The 26,864-nt window shown below is 36.2% G+C and overlaps 2 non-coding genes across 2 annotated transcripts; both read right to left on the reverse strand.

Moving 5' to 3' along the window:
- Positions 1-2,262: 2,262 nt before the first annotated feature.
- On the reverse strand, positions 2,263-2,369 carry LOC126793028 (small nucleolar RNA R71). Its single transcript, XR_007672013.1, has one exon. It is a non-coding gene; the product is annotated as a small nucleolar RNA R71 (small nucleolar RNA).
- Positions 2,370-24,204: 21,835 nt separating this feature from the next.
- LOC126793034 (small nucleolar RNA R71) lies at positions 24,205-24,311 on the reverse strand. Its single transcript, XR_007672018.1, has one exon. It is a non-coding gene; the product is annotated as a small nucleolar RNA R71 (small nucleolar RNA).
- Between the last annotated feature and the right edge of the window lie 2,553 nt (positions 24,312-26,864).

The raw sequence follows: 26,864 nt of genomic DNA on the forward strand, positions 1-26,864 counted from the left end.
CCTAAAACCGATTCCACCATTCTCCACCAATCTATAGCCTTCAAGCACGATTGAGAAGAGGTTCCATTCCCTTAGAAGTCTCGGCTACACCTTGTAGAATCAATTGATTGATAAAGTGTATCCATGATTCTTTCTTTGTTTCAATTCAGTTTTGGTTTTCTTGTTCTTGGAAGAGTATGCGATTTGTGTAGTGTAATCTTGTTTCGATTTTGTCTATGAAATAGCTACTTGATTCAATTTATATAAAGTTACAATTTCATGTTTTGGTTTCTGCCGTGCTTAGTTCTTGATTGATTTCGATATCTTTATGTTATGTATGCGATTGTAACATGATATTTATGTTGTTGGATTTAAGACTTATGCTATGAACATGTTTATTCTTTTCTATATGATTTTTGAAATTGCATGATTGGGGGTTAAGTAGGTGACATACTTAATGAATTCAATATGCATGGCTTTGGAGTTGTATGATAAGATGAACATGTTAGATTTCAATGAAGCCGAGTGGCAAGACTTGAATGTGTTAAGTGTCTATGCATATAGGTTACTGATTTGGAACTTAAATTGCATGATCCAACCTTAGTTGTTCATGAGCTAGTTTCGGCATGATCCTAAAAGGAGAACTAGAATTTTTTTCGTTAGCTTTGTATGAATTGTTTTGGTGATTGCTTATGTGTTGGTTGGTTGATCACATGTATATATTAGTTTAGGTTTTATTTTCTGTTTTTATATTTCAATCCGAACCTATATCAACAATCTTTTATATCTTTATGGATTTGTGTTAAGTGTTGTGATCCTAAGCCCTGGCTGGATCCCAGGTTTGTGAACGATACCCTCTTGCTTTATACTACTAATGATGCGTACATGATTAAATATTGATGTCGAGTAATCGAGCATTCATCAAATGGCGCCGTTGCCGGGGATCCATCTCTATGGATCCCTAACTTTAATTGTTTAATTCATTGTCTATATTGTACATTTGTATATTCTTATCTTGTTTCGTTGTACATATAGTAAATATATCTTAGGTTGTTGTTTTGGTGCTTGAGTGAATGATTGTTGTAGGTTGTAAATCGAACGGAATATGTAAAGTCCCTTTTGTTAATGTTAGCCTTAACCCTTCATGCTAGCTCTCGGGTTTGCATGAGGTCGAGGGCGGCTTTTATTAACACTTGGAGATTTGTCTAACACCCAAGGCTAAGTCCAGCTAAGTAAGGGGCACACTCTCTAATTACTCTGGTACATCAGACCAAAATTGGATCTCAGAGAACTACTGACTGACATACATCTCGGTGATGGAGTCGATAGGGAGTTCGCTCTCCGTAGTTCAACAAATGAGTCCTACCATGTTCACTATCTCTAATTGAGCTACACGGCCTTCTGAAACAAAGACTTGATCTTGTGTCAAGACATCCATACTTAGGCCGCACGTCCACCTTGGTTTACAACTTAGAATCAATCGATTGTTCAATCATTGAAATGTCAAAAAGAACTTGTGAAGTGTATGAACTTTTGTAAAATGTAAAGAACTAACTCTTTGTAAACATGACAACAAAGTTGCCGTGCCTCTTCCATACGTGTGCGTGTATATGACTAAGGAAGGGCACGATTTGTATGTCTTCATTGTGTATTCTTCAATGCTAACTCTTTAACTTTCGTGTCACAGGAACTATGCCTGTCCGAAATATCTAAGAAAACACAAGAGCTTAAGGATCGAATTCAAGCACTTAGAGATTTAAACAACTCTTTCACAAGTGGACATTTAGATTTCGAAACATCTCGAAGCAATTCAATCTTAAACTCTTCACCTAGATCAGAAGAAGAGGAGGATCTTTCCTTCTCCTTCATCTTCAATTCAGAACTCGACACAATTGCGGACCGTGACATAATTCATGTTGGTGCTCCAATGGCACTCAAGAATGCATTCATTCCCACCACCCTGAGTCACCTTCATGCATTGCTTTCACTCCACCTGATGAAGCTAACTTCTCCATTCCAGTTCAATTGCTTGGGCAGCTGCCTAAGTACTCTGGTTCTTCAATGGAAGACCCTAATGTTCACCTTAGGGAGTTCTTGGACATTTGCAAGCTCCAATTGATTCATCACCTTTCTCAAGAAGGCTTGAGGTTGCTTTTGTTTCCATTTACCCTTAAGGATGATGCTAAGCATTGGTTGTACTCTTTGCCTGCCGGAATCATCACCACATGGGACGAAATGACTAGGAGGTACTTGAAGCAATTCTTCCCTGCTCAACTAACGAAAAGACTTAGGAGGGAGATTCAGAACTTCACTCAAAAGGATGGTGATTCACTCTATGAGGCATGGGAGGAATTTCAGGAACTACAAAGGAAGTGCCCTCACCAGGGTATTTCGTTGGATGACTTCATGCAATTCTTCTATGAAGGACTCGACACCACCAATAAGAGCATGGTGGACTCGGCATGTGGCTGCACATTCATGAACAAGACCGGTCAACAAGCTTACACCTTGATTGATGACTTGGTCGACAACAATCGCCAATTCAGTTCCAAGGAGAAGAGAGGAAGCAAGAGCCGTGGGGTGTATGATGTTGATGCAAGAAATCAGATGGCTACTCTAGAAAGGAAGCTTGACATTCTAGTCAAGGCATTCAATGGTTCGAGCATCAACACTCAAGCATGTGGTATTTGTTCTTTCAAAGATCACACGACGGAGAATTTTCCAAATGGTTCATTGACTGAAGAAGAGTTCAACTTTATGGGGTAACAAAGGCCTAGGTACGATCCTTACTCGAACACATACAATCCTGGACTGAGAGATCATCCAAATTTTCATTGGAACAACAATGATCAACCGTCCAATGCTCAAGGTCAAGGACCTCGTCCTTCAGGTTTGTTTGTGAGGCCTCAGGTACCTCAAGGTTCTGTTCCCTTTAACTCTAATGTTCATGGTTCGAATATTGCATCTTCACCTAACTATGATGAACTTTTGAAGTCTCTTGCTCAAGGGCAACAAAATCTAAACTCTGCTACTCAAGCTTTAGTTACAGGTCAACAAGCTCATTTTAAGGACATAACCGAGCTTAAGAAATAAATGGGACAAGTGATCGACTTCATGGGCAAGATCCATGAAGGAGGAAAGTTGCCGAGCCAAACTGAGCCTAATCCTAACGTAAAGGCCATGATTATAAGAAGTGGGAGGATCTTGGATGCTCCATTGCAGCAAAACAAGAAAGCCGTGCCTTCTAAAGGACAAGAGGCCGAGAGTTTCAATATCAAGGACTTAGAGAAGGACCCTGCCTCCTCTAAGGCTAAGGATGTCGTGCCTCTACCACAAGAAGATCATGCCTTGCATGACAAAGGTAAGGTGCCTAACTCTAGTGGTTTGGTTTCAACTTATAATCTTCCTCGTGTTCCCTTCCCTAGTAGATTTTCAAAGCAAAAGAAGGATGACTCTGATCAAGACATGCTCGACATCTTCAAGAAGGTGGAAGTGAACATGGCTCTTATTGAATACATACAACATAATCCTAGGTATGCTAAGTTTTTGAAAGAATTGTGCACCAATAAGAAGTTGACTCGAGAGAAGGAGGTTGTCACAATGAGTGTCAAATGATAGAAAAATACACAGTTTGAAAGAAACACACACCCACACTGTAAACACTCTCAAATTCAATAGAAACTCGCATCAGAAAGCCGTACAGAAAGATACTCAAACGAGAATTGAAAAGATACTCAAATTGGATTCGGAAAGATACTCAACCAATAGAAACATACTCAGTTTGAAAGAAACACACGCCCACACTGGAAACACTCTCAAGTTCAAAAGAAACTCGCATGAGAAAGCAACACTAAAAGATACTAAAACGAGAATTGAAAAGATACTCAAATTAGAATTGGAAAGATACTCAAACGATAGAAAGATACTCAGTTTGAAAGTAACACACGCCCACATTGGAAACACTCACAAATTGTAATAACCCTATTTTTTTTAAAACAATATTTGGTTTGATTTGACTTCTATAAAGTTGTGAAACTCAATTAAAATGAATTTGATTGTTTGCGACCTTATGAAACGGAAACGGAAACGCTCTCGGAACGTTTAATTAAAAAAACGTTACGTTTCCGAACGAATATATCGACTTTTATACTGTCGCTCGTTTGTAAAAACTTCCTTCACGAAAGTTGTAGGGCTCGTCGATACGAGTTCATGGATATATGACGCGCTCTAATCGGACGATGTACGTAAACAGTATGTACTCGTACAGAAATACGTAAACAGTATGTACTCGTACAGGAATACGTAATGGATGAGTATTTGTACAGTAATACATGAATAGTAAATACGTGAATAGTACACAGTGAATATTACTCAGTCAACAGTAATTCGTAAACCAGAAATTGCTGAACAGTAACAAATTATTACTGTTACGGCATTTAAAGATTTACGAAACGTTTCTAAATTCTTTTCTTCTTTTTTGAAGGTGATCGATAAATTAAGGAAATGAATTATTTTCGGAAATTGTGGAATTACGCTCGAGTTGATAAGGTGAGTAAAATCTCACATATTTACGAATCTACTCTTGCGGTGATTTCAAGATTTTTGCAAGAGTTTTAAATATTGAAATACGACATGTATATGATATAGTGGGATATATATATATATATATATTTGTATAAATGGTAAATAAGCATATATATATAGTTTGCTATATTATCTACTGTTATGAATTGATTGTGAATATGTCATTTCAATGACGAGAATTATATATGGAGCATGTGATTTAATTAGTACAATATGAGGTGTGATTATTGTACATGGTTTAACATGGTGTTTGTTAAACGTTTTGTCTTCGGACGTGTTTATGAAATATGACATGTATATGATATAGCGGATTATATATATATTGTATAAATGGTTAATAGGTACATATCTATATGGTTTGCTATATAATGTACTGTTATGATTTTATCGTGACGATGTCATTTGATGACGAGATTTATATCGAGCATGCGATTTTGATTTGTACAATATGATGTGTGATTATTGTACGTGATTTTAACATGGAGATTGTTAAAATGTTGATTTGTCTTCGGACTTGATTTTGGTACAATATGAGGTGTGATTATTGTACGTGTTGGCAAGTCGGAACCTAGCCTTTGGCCGGGCGAAAGTTACGATACAGTTAGAGCTCTAGTCTGTCTGCCGGATTACTACATGTGAGGTAACAGGTGGTTATCGGCTCATGAGTACTCATATTGTTTTGATGTTGGGTAGCGGGTGGTTGCCCAATATCGGCGGTGTACTACGTGAGGGGTAACAGATGTATACCAGCATTCATTAGTACCCGTATTATAAATGTATTTGGGTAACCAGAAGGGTTGCCTGATTTCTCATGAGCACTTTCTTTTCATATGTTTTTTTGGGACAACCAGATGGGCCGTCCATTAACTCATGAGTGCATTTTTATTTGTGGATATTCGTATATATTGATATGCGAGTTACATTTTCATTTTACTCATACGAGCTATACGATTACTGGGTTTATGTTTACAATCCCGGTGCACCAATTCGATGGTGTAGGGGATAATTCCGCAGGTGTTGATTAGTGGTGATTGAGAGACGACTCAGGAGACTCGAAGTTGTTCATTATCCTGTTTGTGGTGATATTTCTAGTGCGGATTTGTGTGTGAGACTTTGAGGATTAATTTGTGAGTTTTGTGAGAGATTATGAGAATTATTACATTTCCATTTTATGTAATGTCTAATTATAAATTTGGTTGTAATAATTCGTTTTCTGAGTTGTATTATGAACTCAGTAATGATCTGCTGTGCATGTAAATAATTTCGATTTGTTGAGATTGTTTTGGTGTTGTACGACCTTGAAAATATGAGTTTTCTACTCGAAATTTTAGGGTCGTTACACAAATTTAATAGAAACTCGCATCAGAAAGTCACACATAAATATACTCAAACGAGAATAGAAAAGATACTCAAATTGGAAATTGGAAAGATAATCGAACGATAGAAAGATACTCAGTTTGAAAGAAACACACGCCCACACTGGAAACACTCTTAAATTCAAAAGAAACACGCATCAGAAAGCCACACATAAAGATACTAAAACGAGAATTGAAAAGATACTCAAATTGGGATTGGAAAGATACTCAAATGATAGAAAAATACTCAGTTTGAAAGAAACACACGCCCATACTGGAAACACTCTCAAATTCAATAGAAACTCACATCAGAAAGCCGTACATAAAGACACTCAAACGAGAATTGAAATGATACTCAAATTGGAATTAGAAATATACTCAAACGATAGAAAGATACACAGTTTGAAAGAAACACACAGCCACACTGGTAACACTCATAAAGACACTCAAACGAGAATTCAAAGATACTCAAAAGATAGAAAGATACTCAGTTTGAAAGAAACACACACCCACACTGGAAACACACAAAAATTAAATAGAAACTCCCACCAGAAAGCAACACATAAAGATACTCAAACGAGAATTAAAATAATCAAACGAGAATTGAAAAGATACTTAAATTGGAATTGGAAAGATCCTCAGAATCGAAAGATACTCCGTTTAAAAGAAACAGACGCCCACACTGGAAACACTCTCAAATTCAAAAGAAACTCGCATCAGAAAGCCACACATAAAAATACTCAAACGAGAATTAAAAAGATACTCAAATTGGAATTGGAAAGATAATCAAACGGTAGAAAGATACTAAGTTTGAAAGAAACACACGCCCACACTTGAAACACTCACAAATTCAATAGAAACTCGCATCAGAAAACCACACATAAAGACACTCAAACGAGAATTAAAAAGATACTCAAATTGGAATTGGAAATACACTCAAACGATAGAAAGTTACACAGTTTTAAAGAAACAAACGCCCACACTGGAAACACTCTCAAATTCAATAGACACTCACATCAGAGAGCCGTACAAAAAGACACTCAAACGAGAATTGAAAAGATACTCAAATTGGAATTAGAAATATACTCAAACGATAGAAAGATACACAGTTTGAAAGAAACACACGCCCACACTGGTAACACTCACAAATTCAATAGAAACTCGCATCAGAAAGTCATACATAAAGAAACTCAAACGGGAATTGAAAAGATACTCAAATTGTAATTGGAAAGATAATCAAGCGGTAGAAAGATACTCAGTTTGAAAGAAAAACACGCCCATACTGGAAACACTCACAAATTCAATAGAAACTCGCATCAGAAAAGCCGTACAGAAATATACTAAAACGAGAATTGAAAAGATACTCAAATTAGAATTGGAAAGATACTCAAACAAAAGAAAGATACTTAGTTTGAAAGAAACACACGCCCACGCTAGATATACTCTTAAATTCAAAAGAAACTCGCATCAGAAAGCCACTACTCAAACGAGAATTGAAAAGATACTCAAATTGGAATTGGAAAGATACTCAAACGATAGAAAGTTACTCAGTTTGAAACAAAAAAACGCTCACACTGGAAACACTAACAAATTCAATAGAAACTCGAATCAGAAAACCACACATTAAGAAACTCAAATGAGAATTGAAAAGATACTCAAATTGGAATTGAAAAGATACTCAAATTGGAATTGGAAAGATACTCAAACGATAGAAAGATACTCAGTTTAAAAGAAACAAACGCCCACACTGGAAACACTCACAAATTCAATAGAAACTCGCATAAGAAAGCTACACATAAAGACACTCAAATGAGAATTCAAAAGATACTTAAATGATAGACAGATACTCAGTTTGAAAGAAACACACGCCCACACTGGAAACACTCAGAAATTTAATAGAAACTCAAATCAGAAAGCCACACATAAAGACACTCAAACGGGAATTGAAAATATACTCAAATTGGAATTGGAAAGATAAACAGACGATAGAAAGATACTCAGTTTGAAAGAAACACACGCCCACACTTGAAACACTTACAAATTCAATAGAAACTCGCATAAGAAAGCCGTACAGAAATATACTAAAACGAGAATTGAAAAGATACTCAAATTAGAATTGGAAAGATACTCAAACGATATAAAGATACTCAGTTTGAAAGAAACACACGCCCACATTAGATACACTTAAATTTAAAAGAAACTCGCAACAGAAAGACACAAATAAAGATACTCAAACGAGAAATTAAAAGATACTCAAATTAGAATTGGAAAGATACTCAAACGATAGAAAGATACTCAGTTTGAAACAAAAAAACGCTCACACTGGACACACTCACAAATTCAATAGAAACTCGAATCAGAAAACCACACATTAAGACACTCAAATGAGAATTCAAAAGATACTCAAATTGGAATTGGAAAGATACTCAAACGATAGAAAGATACTCAGTTTAAAAGAAACAAACACCCACACTGGAAACACTCACAAATTCAATAGAATCGCGCATAAGAAAGCCACACATAAAGACACTCAAACGAGAATTCAAAAGATACTCAAATAATAGACAGATACTCAGTTTGAAAGAAACACACGCCCAAACTGGAAACACTCAGAAATTTAATAGAAACTCACATCAGAAAGCCACACATAAAGACACTCAAACGGGAATTGAAAAGATACTCAAATTGGAATTGGAAAGATACTCAAATGATAGCAAGATACTCAGTTTGAAAGAAACACTCGCCCACACTGGAAACACTCACAAATTCAATAGAAACTCGAATCACAAAGCCATACATAAAGATACTGTAACGAGAATTGAAAATATACTCAAATTGGAATTGGAGAGATACTCAAACAATAGAAAAATACTCAGTTTGAAAGAAACACACGCCCACACTGGAAACACTATCAAATTCAATAGAAACTCGCATCAGAAAGCCGTACAGAAATATACTAAAACAAGAATCGAAAAAATACTCAGACGATAGAAACATTCTCAGTTTGAAACAAAAAAACGCTCACACTGGAAACACTCTCAAATTCAATAGAAACATGTATCAGAAAGCCACACATAAAGATACTCAAACGAGAATTGAAAATATACACAAATTGGAATTGGAAAAATACTCAAACGATAGAAAGATACTCAGTTTGAATGAAACAAATGCCCACATTGGAAACACTCATAAATTAAATAGAAACTTGCATCAGAGAGTTACAGATAAGGAAACTCAAACGGGAATTGACAAGGTACTCAAATCTGAATTGGAAAGATACTCAAACGATAGAAAGATACTAAGTTTGAAAGAAAGACACGCCCACAATGCAAACACTCTTAAATTCAAAAGAAACTCGCATCAGAAAGCCGTACAGAAATATACTAAAACGAGAATCGAAAAAATACTCAAACGAAAGAAACATTCTCAGTTTTAAACAAAAAAATGCTCACGCTGGAAACACTCTCAAATTCAATAGAAACATGTCTCAGAAAGCCGCACATAAAGATACTCAAACGAGAATTGAAAATATACTCAAATTGGAATTGGAAAGATACTCAAACGAGAATTGTAAAGATACTCAAATTGGAATTGGAAAGATCCTCAGAATAGAAAGATACTCTATTTCAAAGAAACACACCTCCACAAATGAAACACTCACAAGTTCAATAGAAACTCACATCAGAAAGCCATACATAAAGACACTCAAACGAGAATTGAAAAAAAATACTCAAATTGGAATTGGAAAGATACTCAAACTATAGAAAGATACTCAGTTTGAAAGAAACAAACGCCCGCACTGGAAACACTCACAAATTCAATAGAAACATGTATCAAAAAGCCACATATAAAGATTCTCAAACGAGAATTGAAAAGATACTCAAATTGGAATTGGAAAGATACTGAAACGATAGAAAGATACTGAAACGATAGAAAGATACTCAATTTTAAACAAAAAAACACTCACACTCGAAACACTTACAAATTTAATAGAAACTCGAATAAAAAAACCACACATAAAGACAATCAAACGAGAATTGAAAAGATATTATCATATTTGAATTGGAAAGATATTCAGACGAGAGAAAGATACTCAGTTTGAAAGAAACACACGCCCACACTTGAAACACTCTCAAATTCAATAGAAACTCGCATTAGGAAGTCGTACAGAAAGATACTAAAACGAGAATTGTAAAGATACTAAAATTGGAATTGGAAAGATCCTCAGAATAGCAAGATACTCTATTTCAAAGAAACACACCTCCACAAATGAAACACTCACAAGTTCAATAGAAACTCACATCAGAAAGCCATACATAAAGACACTCAAACGAGAATTGAAAAGATACTCAAATTTGAATTGGAAAGATACTCAAACGAGAATTGTAAAGATACTCAAATTGGAATTAGAAAGATCCTCAGAATAGAAAGATACTCTATTTCAAAGAAACACACCCCCACAAAGGAAACACTCACAAGTTCAATAGAAACTCACATCAGAAAGCCATACATAAAGACACTCAAACGAGAATTGAAAAGATACTCAAATTGGAATTGGAAAGATACTCAGTTTCAAATAAACAAACGCCCACACTGGAAACACTCACAAATTCAATAGAAACTCACATCAGGGAGTCACACATAAAGAAACTCAAACGGGAATTGACAAGGTACTCAAATCTGAATTGGAAAGATACTCATAAGATAGAAAGATGCTCAGTTTGAAAGAAACACACGCCCACACTGGAAACACTCTCAAATTCAATAGAAACTTGTATCAGAAAGCCACATATAAAGATACACAAACGAGAATTGAAAAGGTACTCAAATTGGAATTGGAAAGATAATGAAAATATAGAAAGATACTTAGTTTGAAAGAAACACCGCCCGCACTGGAAACATTCTTAAATTCAATAGAAACTCGAATTAGAAAACCACACATAAAGATACTCAAACGAGATTTTAAAAGATTCTCAAAGTGGAATTGGAAACATAGTCAAACGATAGAAAGATACTCAATGTCAAAGAAATAGACGCACACACAGGAACCACACTCAAAATCAATAGAAACTCGAATCAGAAAAGCACACATAAAGACACTCAAACGAGAATTGAAAAGATACTCAAATTGGATTTGGAAAGATACTCAAACGATAGAAAGATACTCAGTTTGAAAGAAACACACGCCCACACTGGAAACACTCTCAAATTCATTAGAAAGTCTCATTAGGAAGCCATACAGAAAGATACTAAAACGAGAATTGTAAAGATACTCAAATTGGAATTGGAAAGATACTCAAACGATAAAATGATACTCAGTTTGAAAGAGACATACGCTCACACTAGAAATACTAACAAATTCAATAGAAACTCGAATCAGAAAACCACACATACAGATACTCAAACGAGAATAGAAAACATACTCAAATTGGATTTGGAGAGATCCTCAGGATAGAAAGATACTCAGTTTGAAAGAAACACACGCCCACACTGGAGACACTCTAAAATTCAATAGAAACTCGAATCAGAAAGCCGTACATAAAGACACTCAAACGAGAATTGAAAAGATACTCAAATTGGAATTGGAAAGATACTCAAACGATAAAATGATACTCAGTTTGAAAGAAACACACGCCTACACTGGAGACACTGTAAAATTCAAAAGAAACTCGCATCAGAAAACAACACAGAAAGATACTAAAACGAGAATTGAAAAGACACTCAAATTGGTTTTGGAAAGATCCCCAGGATATAAAGATACTCAGTTTGAAATAAACACACGCCCACACCGGAAACACTCTAAAATTCAATAGAAACTCGAATCAGAAAGCCGTACATAAAGACACTCAAACGAGAATTGAAAAGATACTCAAATTGGAATTGGAAAGATCCCCAGGATAGAAAGATACTCAGTTTGAAAGAAACACACGCCCACACCTGAAACACTCTAAAATTCAATAGAAACTCGAATCAGAAAGCCGTACATAAAGACACTCAAACGAGAATTGAAAAGATACTCAAATTGGAATTGGAAACATACTCAAACGATACAAAGATACTCAGTTTGAAAGAAACACACGCTCACACTAGAAATACTAACAAATTCAATAGAAACTCGAATCAGAAAACCACACATACAGATACTCAAACGAGAATAGAAAACATACTCAAATTGGAATTGGAGAGATCCTCAGGATAGAAAGATACTCAGTTTGAAAGAAACACACGCCTACACTGGAGACACTGTAAAATTCAAAAGAAACTCGAATCAGAAAGCAACACATAAAGATACTGAAACGAGAATTGAAAAGACACTCAAATTGGTATTGGAAAGATCCCCAGGATAGAAAGATACTCAGTTTGAAATAAACACACGCCCACACCGGAAACACTCTAAAATTCAATAGAAAATCGAATCAGAAAGTCGTACATAAAGACACTCAAACGAGAATTGAAAAGATACTCAAATTGGAATTGGAAAGATACTCAAACGATAGAATGATACTCAGTTTGAAAGAGACATACGCCCACACTGGAAACACTCACAAATTCAATAGAAACTCGCATCAGAAAGTCACACATAAAGAAATTCAAAAGGAAATTGAAAAGATACTCAAATTGGAATTTGAAAGATACTCAAACGATAGAAAGATACTCAGTTTGAAAGAAACAAACCCCCACACTGGAAACACTCACAAATTCAATAGAAACTCACATCAGAAAGCCACACATAAAGAGACTCAAACGAGAATTGAAAAGATACTCAAACGATATAAAGATACTCAGTTTGAAAGTAACACACGCCCACAGTGGAAACACTGTCAAATTCAAAAGAAACTCGCATCAGAAAGCAACACATAAAGATACTGAAACGAGAATTGAAAAGACACTCAAATTGGTATTGGAAAGATCCCCACGATAGAAAGATACTCAGTTTGAAATAAACACACGCCCACACCGGAAACACTCTAAAATTCAATAGAAAATCGAATCAGAAAGTCGTACATAAAGACACTCAAACGACAATTGAAAAGATACTCAAATTGGAATTGGAAAGATACTCAAACGATAGAATGATACTCAGTTTGAAAGAGACATACGCCCACACTGGAAACACTCACAAATTCAATAGAAACTCGCATCAGAAAGTCACACATAAAGAAATTCAAACGGGAATTGAAAAGATACTCAAATTGGAATTGGAAAGATACTCAAACGATAGAAAGATACTTAGTTTGAAAGAAACAAACGCCCACACTGGAAACACTCAGAATTTCAATAGAAACTCGCATCATAAAGCCACACATAAAGATACTAAAACTAGAATTGAAAACATACTCATATTGGAATTTGAGAGATCCTCAGGATAGAATGATACTCGATTTCAAAGAAACACACACCCACACTGGAAACACTCACAAATTCAATAGAAACTCACATCATAAAGCCACACATAAAGAGACTCAAACGAGAATTGAAAACATACTCAAACGATAGAAAGATACTCAGTTTGAAAGAAACACACGCCCACAATGGAAACACTGTGAAATTCAAAAGAAACTTGCATCAGAAAACAACACAGAAAGATACTCAAACGAGAATTGAAAAGACACTCAAATTGGTTTTGGAAAGATCCCCAGGATATAAAGATACTCAGTTTGAAATAAACACACGCCCACACCGAAAACACTCTAAAATTCAATAGAAACTCGAATCAGAAAGCCGTACATAAAGACACTCAAACGAGAATTGAAAAGATACTCAAATTGGAATTGGAAACATACTCAAACGATACAAAGATACTCAGTTTGAAAGAAACACACGCTCACACTAGAAATACTAACAAATTCAATAGAAACTCGAATCAGAAAACCACACATACAGATACTCAAACGAGAATAGAAAACATACTCAAATTGGATTTGGAGAGATCCTCAGGATAGAAAGATACTCAGTTTGAAAGAAACACACGCCTACACTGGAGACACTGTAAAATTCAAAAGAAACTCGCATAAGAAAGCAACACATAAAGATACTGAAACGAGAATTGAAAAGACACTCAAATTGGTATTGGAAAGATCCCCAGGATAGAAAGATACTCAGTTTGAAATAAACACACTCCCACACCGGAAACACTCTAAAATTCAATAGAAAATCGAATCAGAAAGTCGTACATAAAGACACTCAAACGAGAATTGAAAAGATACTCAAATTGGAATTGGAAAGATACTCAAACGATAGAATGATACTCAGTTTGAAAGAGACATACGCCCACACTGGAAACACTCACAAATTCAATAGAAACTCGCATCAGAAAGTCACACATAAAGAAATTCAAAAGGAAATTGAAAAGATACTCAAATTGGAATTTGAAAGATACTCAAACGATAGAAAGATACTCAGTTTGAAAGAAACAAACCCCCACACTGGAAACACTCACAAATTCAATAGAAACTCACATCAGAAAGCCACACATAAAGAGACTCAAACGAGAATTGAAAAGATACTCAAACGATATAGAGATACTCAGTTTGAAAGTAACACACGCCCACAGTGGAAACACTGTCAAATTCAAAAGAAACTCGCATCAGAAAGCAACACATAAAGATACTGAAACGAGAATTGAAAAGACACTCAAATTGGTATTGGAAAGATCCCCACGATAGAAAGATACTCAGTTTGAAATAAACACACGCCCACACCGGAAACACTCTAAAATTCAATAGAAAATCGAATCAGAAAGTCGTACATAAAGACACTCAAACGACAATTGAAAAGATACTCAAATTGGAATTGGAAAGATACTCAAACGATAGAATGATACTCAGTTTGAAACAGACATACGCCCACACTGGAAACACTCACAAATTCAATAGAAACTCGCATCAGAAAGTCACACATAAAGAAATTCAAACGGGAATTGAAAAGATACTCAAATTGGAATTGGAAAGATACTCAAACGATAGAAAGATACTTAGTTTAATAGAAACAAACGCCCACACTGGAAACACTCAGAATTTCAATAGAAACTCGCATCATAAAGCCACACATAAAGATACTAAAACTAGAATTGAAAACATACTCATATTGGAATTTGAGAGATCCTCAGGATAGAATGATACTCGATTTCAAAGAAACACACACCCACACTGGAAACACTCACAAATTCAATAGAAACTCACATCATAAAGCCACACATAAAGAAACTCAAACGAGAATTGAAAACATACTCAAACGATAGAAAGATACTCAGTTTGAAAGAAACACACGCCCACAATGGAAACACTGTGAAATTCAAAAGAAACTTGCATCAGAAAACAACACAGGAAGATACTCAAACGAGAATTGAAAAGACACTCAAATTGGTTTTGGAAAGATCCCCAGGATATAAAGATACTCAGTTTGAAAGAAACACACGCCCACACCGGAAACACTCTAAAATTCAATAGAAACTCGAATCTGAAAGCCGTACATAAAGACACTCAAACGAGAATTGAAAAGATACTCAAATTGGAATTGGAAACATACTCAAACGATACAAAGATACTCAGTTTGAAAGAAACACACGCTCACACTAGAAATACTAACAAATTCAATAGAAACTCGAATCAGAAAACCACACATACAGATACTCAAACGAGAATAGAAAACATACTCAAATTGGAATTGCAGAGATCCTCAGGAATGAAAGATACTCAGTTTGAAAGAAACACACGCCTACACTGGAGACACTGTCAAATTCAAAAGAAACTCGCATCAGAAAGCAACACATAAAGATACTGAAACGAGAATTGAAAAGACACTCAAATTGGTATTGGAAAGATCCCCAGGATAGAAAAGATACTCAGTTTGAAATAAACACACGCCCACACCGGAAACACTCTAAAATTCAATAGAAAATCGAATCAGAAAGTCGTACATAAAGACACTCAAACGAGAATTGAAAAGATACTCAAATTGGAATTGGAAAGATACTCAAACGATAGAATGATACTCAGTTTGAAAGAGACATACGCCCACACTGGAAACACTCACAAATTCAATAGAAACTCGCATCAGAAAGTCACACATAAAGAAATTGAAAAGGAAATTGAAAAGATACTCAAATTGGAATTGGAAAGATACTCAAACGATAGAAAGATACTCAGTTTGAAAGAAACAAACCCCCACACTGGAAACACTCACAAATTCAATAGAAACTCACATCAGAAAGCCACACATAAAGAGACTCAAACGAGAATTGTAAAGATACTCAAACGATAGAAAGATACTCAGTTTGAAAGAAACACACGCTCACAGTGGAAACACTGTCAAATTCAAAAGAAACTCGCATCAGCAAGCAACACATAAAGATACTGAAACGAGAATTGAAAAGACACTCAAATTGGTATTGGAAAGATCCCCAGGATAGAAAGATACTCAGTTTGAAATAAACACACGCCCACACCGGAAACACTCTAAAATTCAATAGAAAATCGAATCAGAAAGTCGTACATAAAGACACTCAAACGAGAATTGAAAAGATACTCAAATTGGAATTAGAAATATACTCAAACGATAGAAAGATACACAGTTTGAAAGAAACACACAGCCACACTGGTAACACTCATAAAGACACTCAAACGAGAATTCAAAGATACTCAAAAGATAGAAAGATACTCAGTTTGAAAGAAACACACACCCACACTGGAAACACACAAAAATTAAATAGAAACTCCCACCAGAAAGCAACACATAAAGATACTCAAACGAGAATTAAAATAATCAAACGAGAATTGAAAAGATACTTAAATTGGAATTGGAAAGATCCTCAGAATCGAAAAATACTCCGTTTAAAAGAAACAGACGCCCACACTGGAAACACTCTCAAATTCAAAAGAAACTCGCATCAGAAAGCCACTGATAAAGATACTCAAACGAGAATTGAAAAGATAATCAAATTGGATTTGGAAAGATACTCAAACGATAGAAAGATACTCAGTTTGAAAGAAACACACGCTCACACTAGAAATACTAACAAATTTAATAGAAACTCGAATCAGAAAACCACACATAAAGATACTCAAACGAGAATAGAAAACATACTCAAATTGGAATTGGAGAGATCCTCAGGATAGAAAGATACTCAGTTTGAAAGAAACACACGCCTACACTGGAAACACTGTCAAATTCAAAATAAACTCGCATCAGAATGCAACACATAAAGATACTCAAACGAGAATTGAAAAGACACTCAAATTGGTATTGGAAAGATCCCCAGGATAGAAAGATACTCAATTTGAAATAAACACACGCCCACACCGGAAACACTCTAAAATTCAATAGAAACTCGAATCAGAAAGACGTACATAAAGACACTCAAACGAGAATTGAAAAGATACTCAAATTGGAATTGGAAAGATACTAAAACGATAGAATGATACTCAGTTTCAAAGAAACAGACGCCCACACTGGAATCACACTCAAAGTCAATAGAAATTCGTATCAGAAAGCCACATATAAAGATACTCAAATTGGAATTGAAAAGATACTCAAATTGGAATTGGAAAGATATTAAAACGAGAGAAAGATAGTCAGTTTGTAAGAATCACACGCCCACACTGGAAACACTCTCAAATTCAATAGAAACTCGCATCAGGAAGCCGTACGAGAATAGAAAACATACTAAAATTGGAATTCGAGAGATCCTCAGGATAGAAAGATACTCAGTTTGAAAGAAACACACGCCTACACTGGAAACACTGTCAAATTCAAAAGAAACTCGCATCCGAAAGCAACACATAAAGATACTCAAACAAGAATTGAAAAGACACTCAAATTGGTGTTGGAAAGATCCCCAGGATAGAAAGATACTCAGTTTGAAATAAACACACGCCCACACTGGAAACACTCTAAAATTCAATAGAAACTCGAATCAGAAGGCCGTACATAAAGACACTGAAACGAGAATTGAAAAGTTACTCAAATTGGAATTGGAAAGATACTCAAACGATAGAATGATACTCAGTTTGAAAGAAAGAAACGCCCACAGTGGAAACACTCACAAATTCAATAGAAACTCGCTTCAGAAAGTCACACATAAAGAAATTCAAACGGGAATTGAAAAGATACTCAAATTGGAATTGGAAAGATACTCAAACGATAGAAAGATACTCAGTTTGAAAGAAACAAACGCCCACACTGGAAACACTCAGAAATTCAATAGAAACTCGCATCATAAAGCCACACATAAAGATGCTAAAACTAGAATTGAAAACATACTCATATTGGAATTTGAGAGATCCTCAGGATAGAATGATACTCAATTTCAAAGAAACACACGCCCAGTCTGGAAACACTCACAAATTCAATAGAAAATCGCATTAGAAAGCCATACATAAAGATACTCAAACGAGAATTGAAAAGACAATTAAATTGGTTTTGGAAAGATCCCCAGGATATAAAGATACTCAATTTGAAATAACCACACTCCCACACCGGAAACACTCTATAATTCAATAGAAACTCGAATCAGAAAGCCGTACATAAAGACACTTAAACGAGAATTGGAAAGATACTCAAATTGGAATTGGAAAGATACTGAAACGATAGAATGATACTTAGTTTGAAAGAGACATATGCCCACACTTGAAACACTCTCAAATTCAAAGAAACTCGCATCAGACAGCCACTCATAAACATACTTAAACGAGAATTGAAAAGATACTGAAATTGGAATTGGAAAGATACTCAAACGATAGAAAGATACTCAGTTTGAAAGAAACACACACTCACACTAGAAATACTAACAAATTCAATAGAAACTCGAATCACAAAACCACACATAAAGATACTCAAACGAGAATAGAAAACATACTCAAATTGGAATTGGAGAGATCCTCAGGATAGAAAGATACTCAGTTTGAAAGAAACACACTCCTACACTGGAAACACTCTCAAATTCAACAGAAACTCGCATCAGAAAGCAACACATAAAGATACTCAAACGAGAATTGAAAAGACACTCAAATTGGTATTGGAAAGATCCCCAGGAGAGAAAGATATTCAGTTTGAAATAAACCGACGCCCACACCGGAAACACTCTAAAATTCAATATAAACACGAATCAGAAAGTCGTACATAAAGACACTCAAACGAGAATTGAAAAGATACTCAAATTGGAATTGGAAAAATACTCAAACGATAGAATGATACTCAGTTTGAAAGAGACATACGCCCACACTGGAATCACTCTCAAATTCAAAAGAAACTCGGATTAGAAAGCAACACATAAAGATACTTAAACGAGAATTGAAAAGATACTCAAAATTGGAATTGGAAAGATGCCCAGGATAAAAAGATATTGAGTTTGAAAGACTCTCAAATTCTATAGAAACTCGCATCAGAAAGCGGTACAGAAAGATACTAAAACGAGAATTGAAAAGATACTCAAATTGGAATTGGAAACATACTTAAACGATAGAGAGATACTCAGTTTGAAAGAAACAAACGCCCACACTGGAAACACTCACAAATTCAATAGAAACTCATATCAGAAAGTCACAGATAAAGAAATTCAAACGGGAATTGAAAAGATAGTCAAATTGGATTGGAAAGATACTCAAACGAGAATTGAAAAGATACTCAGTTTGAAAGAAACAATCGCCCACACTGGAAACACTCACAAATTCAATAGAAATTCGCATCAGAAAACCACACAGAAAGATACTAAAACGAGAATTGAAAACATACTCATATTGGAATTGGAGAGATCCTCAGGATAGAAAGATACATGATTTCAAAAAACACACGCCTACACTGGAAACACTCAAAAATTCAATAGAGACTCGCATAAGAAAGTGACACATAAAGAAACTCAAACGGGAATTGAAAATATATTCAAATCGGAATTGGAAAGATACTCAAACGATAGAAAGATACTCAGTTTGAAAGAAACACACGCCCACATTGGAAACACTCACAAATTCAATAGAAACTCGCATCAGAAAGCCTTACAAAAAGATACTAAAACTTGAATTGAAAAGATACTCAAATTGGAATTGGAAAGATACTCAAACGATAGAAAAATACTCAGTTTGACAAAAACAGACACCCACACTGGAAACACTCTCAAATTCAAAAGAAACTCGCATCAGAAAGCCACACATAATGATAATCAAACGAGAATTGAAAAGATACTCAAACGATAGAAAGATAATCAGTTTGAAACAAAAAAACGCTCAGACAGGAAACACTCACAAATTCAATCGAAATTCGAATCAGAAAACCACACATAAAGACACTCAAACGAGAATTGAAAATATACTCAAATTGGAATTGGAAAGATACTCAAACGATAGAAAGATACTCAGTTTGAAAGTAACAAACGCCCACACTGGAAACACTCACAAATTCAATAGAAACTCGCATCAGAAAGTCACACATAAAGAAATTCAAATGGGAATTGAAAAGATACTCAAATTGGAATTGGAAAGATACTCAAACGATAGAAATATACTCAGTTTGAAAGAAACAAACCCCCACACTGGAAACACTCACAAATTGAATAGAAACTCGCATTAGAAAACCACACATAAAGATACTGAAACGAGAATTGAAAACATACTCAAATTGGAAATGGAGAGATCCTCAGGATAGAAAAATACTCGATTTCAAAGAAACACACGCCCAGTCTGGAAAAGCTCACAAATTCAATAGAAAATCGCATCAGAAATCCATACATAAAGATACTCAAATGAGAATTGAAAAGATACTCAAATTGGAATTAGAAAGATCCTCACGATATAAAGATACTCTGTTCCAGAGAAACACACGCCCGCACTGGAAACACTCACAAATTCAATAGAAACTCACATCAGAAAGCCACACATAAAGAGACTCAAACGAGAATTGAAAAGATACTCAAACGATAGAAAGATACTCAGTTTGAAAGAAAAACATGCCCACAGTGGAAACACTGTCAAATTCAAAAGAAACTCGCATCAGAAAGCAACACATAAAGATACTCAAACGAGAATTGACAAGATACTCAAATTGGAATTAGAATGATCCTCACGATAGAAAGATACTCAGTTTGAAAGAAACACATGCCCACATTGGAAACACTCTCAAATTGAATAGAAACTCGCATCAGAAAGCCGTACAGAAAGACACTCAAATGAAAATTTAAAACATAACCAAATTGGAATTAGAAAGATATTCAAACGATAGAAAGATACTCAGTTTGAAAGAAAGACACGCCCACACTAGAAACACTCTTAAATTCAAAAGAAATTCGCATCAGAAAGCCACACATAAAGATACTCAAACGAGAATTAAAAAGATACTCAAATTGGCTTTGGAAAGATACTCAAACGATAGAAATATACTCTGTTTAAAAGAAACTGATAGGAGCACTTTGTGCTACGTTCTTAATATCTTTTTACCTCCATTTGTACTTTGCTTAACCCTTATTGTTGTAATATCGAGTCATTGAGTCACAGTAGGAGTCTAGTACGGTTATGGATGTGTAGTTTTTCTTAAACGAGTTAAAAACGAATAATTGGTCTAGAGTCCTAGTTTAAGTAGGAATCTTTTTAGGACTAGGAAACCCAGTTGGATTAGTAGTCTTCTTCTTTCTTTGTTTTAGTCACATTGGCGATATCTTTAGAGTCCTGTTTGCATTAGGAATCCTTGTTAGACTAGGAAACGTACCATTTGGGAAAGTCCTACTTGAACTCAAACTCTTATTACAAAACTTTCCTAATCTAGTTGAGCTCATCTATTACATGTCTCTTTTTAAGACAACAAATGTCTAGATTAAGACATAATTTTCGAAAGAATTATCTCTTACTTATGTTTTTCTTTTCTTATTTTCAGATTTGAAGAGATAATTCAAGGAATTTAAAGAGAAGTCGTGCAAGGGAAAAGAAGAGGACTATGCCATGCATGATCTTTTTAGGAAAAATAGGTGTCCATTGTCGTATGAAACTCTAGAGGAATTAAAGGAGAATGAGGCCGTGCATTTGGAGAACAATGAGGAGTCCTATTTCGTATTGGAAAAGAAGATAAGCCACGATAAAGCTTGAAGAAGAAGGAAACTCATGGATTAAAGAGAAGATGCCGTCCAAATCCAAAAGGGAAAAGGAGTCCAATCCGTGATTAACTCTTGAGCTTGTGAAGGAAGCTTTGCCGTGCCTTCCATTCAACCAGGGTAAAGAGTCCAACCGTGCAGCCCATGAGAGAAAGAAGGAGATTAAGGCTTATTCTACAAGGAAAATAAGGAGAGTCATTCGATTCAATTGAAGAGTAAAATCACAGCCGTGCATACATCGATCAACCCATCAAAACCCTAGCAGCCTCTCCTCTCCTCCTTCCTCTATAAAAGGCACGGCATCCCTCACAATTCATCATCTCCATTCTTTCACAAACAAGCCGAAATTCAAGCCAAAAACTTCATCCATCACCACCAGACTGTGCTCCCCCTCTTGCCTCTCCAAATCCGAATTCATCTTGCTCCTTCCTTCAAGGTTCCTAATATGTGATTCATCCATGGCTTGTAATTTTTATATAGGTATTCTGCAATTTTCGATTTTATTATATGAATTCTTCGATGATCTTTTCGGTTTCATATATGAAGAATATAAATTCAGACTTCTTTGGTTTTATGTTTTGATTGTATGAACTCATGAAATATGTATGTATGCTGTGTGTTATGATCTAGGGTAGTAGGTTTCCGATTTTTATTTAGGTTTTATTTCATTAATTCCAAGAATTTGTACAACTAAATCAATGCTTGAGGAAGCCAAGGCCTGGTTCTCCTAAGGTTGCGATTTCATTCACCAAAGTATTCTTTCATTGAGTATGCGCTTCGTGTTTAATAAAGATGAGTGACGCCATCCTTGCTTACATGTTTCCAATTCGACTTATTGTGCTTATGTGCTACTTCGTTGTTTAACTAGTACGCTTCGTTATGTTGAACTCTTTTTAGAATATGTTTAGGATTGAACGTTCTGATAAGAGCACAAAGTGTGACGTTCTTAATGTTAATATACCCTATTCTTCTGCATTGTAACTTCTTATTTAGTTGTTTTAGGTTCATATTTGTCATTTGTATGTTCTAAGAAGAGCTATGCCGAAATTGAATGACTTGATGATGAAATTGAATGACTTGCCGAAAAATGTCATTTCATGAGGTTGAGGGCGGGTTTTATTAACACTTGGAGATTTGTCTACCACACAAGGTTAAGTCCAGCTGAGTAAGAGGCACGCTCTCTTATTACTCTGGTGCATGGGACCAAAATTGGATCTCAGAGAACTGCTGACTGACATACATCTCGGTGATGGAGTCGATAGGGAGTTCGCTCTCCGTAGTTCAACAAATGAGTCCTACCATGTTCACTATCTCTAATTGAGCTACAAGGCCTTCTGAAACAAAGACTTGATCTTGTGTCTAGGCATCCATATTTAGGCCTCACGTCCACCTCGGTTTACAACTTAGAATCAATCGATCATTCAATCATTGAAATAGCAAAAATAACTTGTGAATTGTATGAACTTTGTAAACGTAAAGAACTAACTTTGTAACATGACACCATAGTTGTCATGCCTCTTCCATAAGTGTGCTGCGTATATGACCAAGGAAGGGCACGATTCATGTCTTCATTTTGTATCCTTCAATGCTAACTCTTTAACTTTCGTGTCACAGGAACTATGCATGTCCAAAATATCTAAGAGAATACAAGAGCTCAAGGATCGAATTCAAGCACTTCGAGATTTTTAAACAACTCTTTCACAAGTGGACCCTTGGATTTCGAAACATCTCCAAGCAATTCAATCTTAAACTCTTCACCTAGATCAAAAGAAGAGGAGGACATTTCCTTCCCCTTCATCTTCAATTCAGAGCTAGACACAATTGCGGACCTTAACATAATTCCTGTTGGTGCTCCAATGGTACTCAAGAATGCGTTCATCCCGACCACCCCCTGAATCACCTTCATGCATTGCTTTCACTCCACCTGATGAAACTAACTTCTCCATTCCAGTTCAATTGCTTGGGCAGTTGCCTAAGTACTCTAGTTCCTCAATGGAAGACCATAATGTTCATCTTAGGGAGTCCTTGGATATTTGCAAGCTCCAATCGATTCATCATCTTTCTCAAGAAGGCTTGAGGTTGCTTTTGTTTCCATTTACCCTTAAGGACGATGCTAAGCGTTGGTTGTACTCTTTGCCTGCAGAAATCATTACCACATGGGATGAAATGACTAGGAGGTTTTTGAAGCAATTCTTCCCTATTCAACTCACAAAAAGACATAGGAAGGAGATTCAGAACTTCACTCAAAAGGATGGTGATTCACTCTATGGGGCATAGGAGGAATTTCAGAAACTATAAAGGAAGTGCCCTCACCATGGTATTTCGTTGGATGAGTTGGTGCAATTCTTCTATGAAGGACTCGACACCACCAATAAGAGCATGGTGGATTCGGCATGTGGCTGCACATTCATGAACAAGACCAGACAAGAAGCTTACACCTTGATTAATGACTTGGCTGACAACAATAGCCAATTTAGTTCCAAGGAGAAGAGAGGAAGCAAGAGCCGTGGGGTGTATGATGTTGATGCAAGAAATCAGATGGCTACTTTAGAAAGGAAGGTTGACGTTTTAGTCAAGGCATTCAATAGTTCGAGCATCAATAGTTCGAGCATCAATACTCAAGCGTGTGGCATTTGTTCTTTGATCACACAACGGAGAATTGTCCAAATAGTGCAATGATTGAAGAAGAGTTGAACTTTATAGGGCAACAAAGGCCTAGGTATGACCCTTACTCGAACACATACAATCCTGGACTTAGAGATCCTCCCAATTTTCGTTGGAACAACAATGCTCAATCGTCAAATGCTCAAGGTCAAGGACCTCGTCGTTCAGGTTTGTTTGTAAGGCCTCAGGTACCTCAAGGTTATGTTCCCTTTAACTCTAATGTTCATAGTTCAAATAATGCATCTGCACCTAACTATGATAAACTTTTGAAGTCCCTTGCTCAAGGGCAACCTAATTTAAACTCTGCTACTCAAGCTTTAGTTACAGGTCAACATGCTCATTCTAAGGACATAACCGAACTTAAGAAGCATAAGGGACAAGTGATCGACTTCATGGGGAAGATCCATGAAGGAGGAAAGTTGCCGAGCCACACTGAGCCTAATCCTAACGTGAAGGCCATGATTACAAGAAGTGGGAACAAGAAGGTCGTGCCTTCTAATGGACAAGAGGCCGAGAGTTTCAATGTCAAGGACTTAGAGAAGGACCCTACCGTGCCTCTACACCAAGAAAATTGTGCCGTGCATGAGAAAGGTAAGGATCCTAACTCTAGTGGTTTGGTTTCAACTAATAATCTTCCTCGTGTTCCCTTCCCTAGTAGATTTGCAAAGCAAAAGAAGGATGACTCTGATCAAGCAAAGCTCGACATCTTCAAGAAAGTGGAAATGAACATGCCTCTTATTGAATGCATACAACAAAATCCTAGGTATGCTAAGTTTTTGAAAGAATTGTGCACCACTAAAAGGATGACTCGAGAGAAGGAGGTTGTCACAATGAGTGAGACAGTTTTTGCCGTGCTCCAAAGGAAGCTACCACCAAAGCTTAAGGATCCAGGGAGTTTTTCTATCCCTTGTATAATCGGAAACATGACATTTGAAAAGATAATGCTAGACTTAGGTGCATCTATCAATGTAATGCCATACTATATCTATGAGGACCTAGGTCTAGGTGATTTGAAACATGATAATGTTGTGATTCGATTGGCTGATTGTTCTAACAAAGTCCCTTTGGGTTATGTTGAAGATGTTTTTGTGCAGGTTTCGAGCATAATTTTCCATGCAGGCTTCTATGTCATTGACATGGAGCCAACTGAGGCAGATGACAAGGAGGTCCCTACCTTGTTGGGTTGTCCCTTTATGAGGACTGCAAGAATAAAAATTGATTTGTTTAGTGGATCAGTCACCTTTGAGTTCGATGGTGAAGTGATTAGCTTCAACATCTTTAAAGCCATGAGGTATCCTCTTTCGGAATTAAGTGATTGCTTTTCAGTTGGCATTCTTGATTCCCTTGCAGATAATTATCTAAATACCTTGGCACATGACGAGTTGGCACTCACTATTTCCCAAGGGACCGGATTTACAAGTGATGGTTCTAACATTTTGAAGTTAGAGGCTAATGATGCCGTGCCATCCTTCATTCTAGAGAACGTGACCTCTCTTGAGGTTGCACGTGAGGTAAGCTATGTCTCTCCTAGTCCAATTCTCTTAACTACTAACAAGAATCTTCCTTCTGTGGTGCAAGCTCCAAAGCTTGACCTTAAGGTTCTTCCGGACCACTTGAAGAATGTGTTTTTGGGAGATGAGGATACATTGCCAATGATCATTTCATTTGCACTCAATGAGGAACAAGAGGAGAGATTGATTGAAGTGTTGAAGAGACACAAGACGGCAATAGGATGGACCCTAGTCGACATCAAAGGAATTAGCCCTACCATGTGTGTGCACCGAATTTTGCTTGAAGATGGTGCCAAACCAACCAAGGAAGGTCAGAGACGCCTTCACCCACCAATGATGCAAGTAGTCAAGGATGAGATCACTAAGTTGCATGATTGTGGCGTGATCTACCCCATCTCGGATAGTAGGTGGATTTCTCCCATTCAAGTTGTGCCAAAGAAGTCAGGAATCACAGTGGTGAAAAAAAATGATAACGGGTTGGTGCCTCAAAGGACAGTGACCGGTCATCGTGTGTGTATCGACTATAGGAAGCTAAATGCTTCAACAAGGAAGGACCATATGTCGTTACCATTCATTGATCAAATGCTTGAGAGGTTAGCTGGTCATTCTTTCTATTGTTTCCCTGATGGATATTGTGGATACAATCAAATTAGTGTTGCGGAGGAAGATCAAGAGAAGAATACGTTGACATGCCCTTTT

Source organism: Argentina anserina, chromosome 4, assembly GCF_933775445.1.
Source record: "Argentina anserina chromosome 4, drPotAnse1.1, whole genome shotgun sequence".
NCBI lineage: Eukaryota > Viridiplantae > Streptophyta > Magnoliopsida > Rosales > Rosaceae > Argentina > Argentina anserina.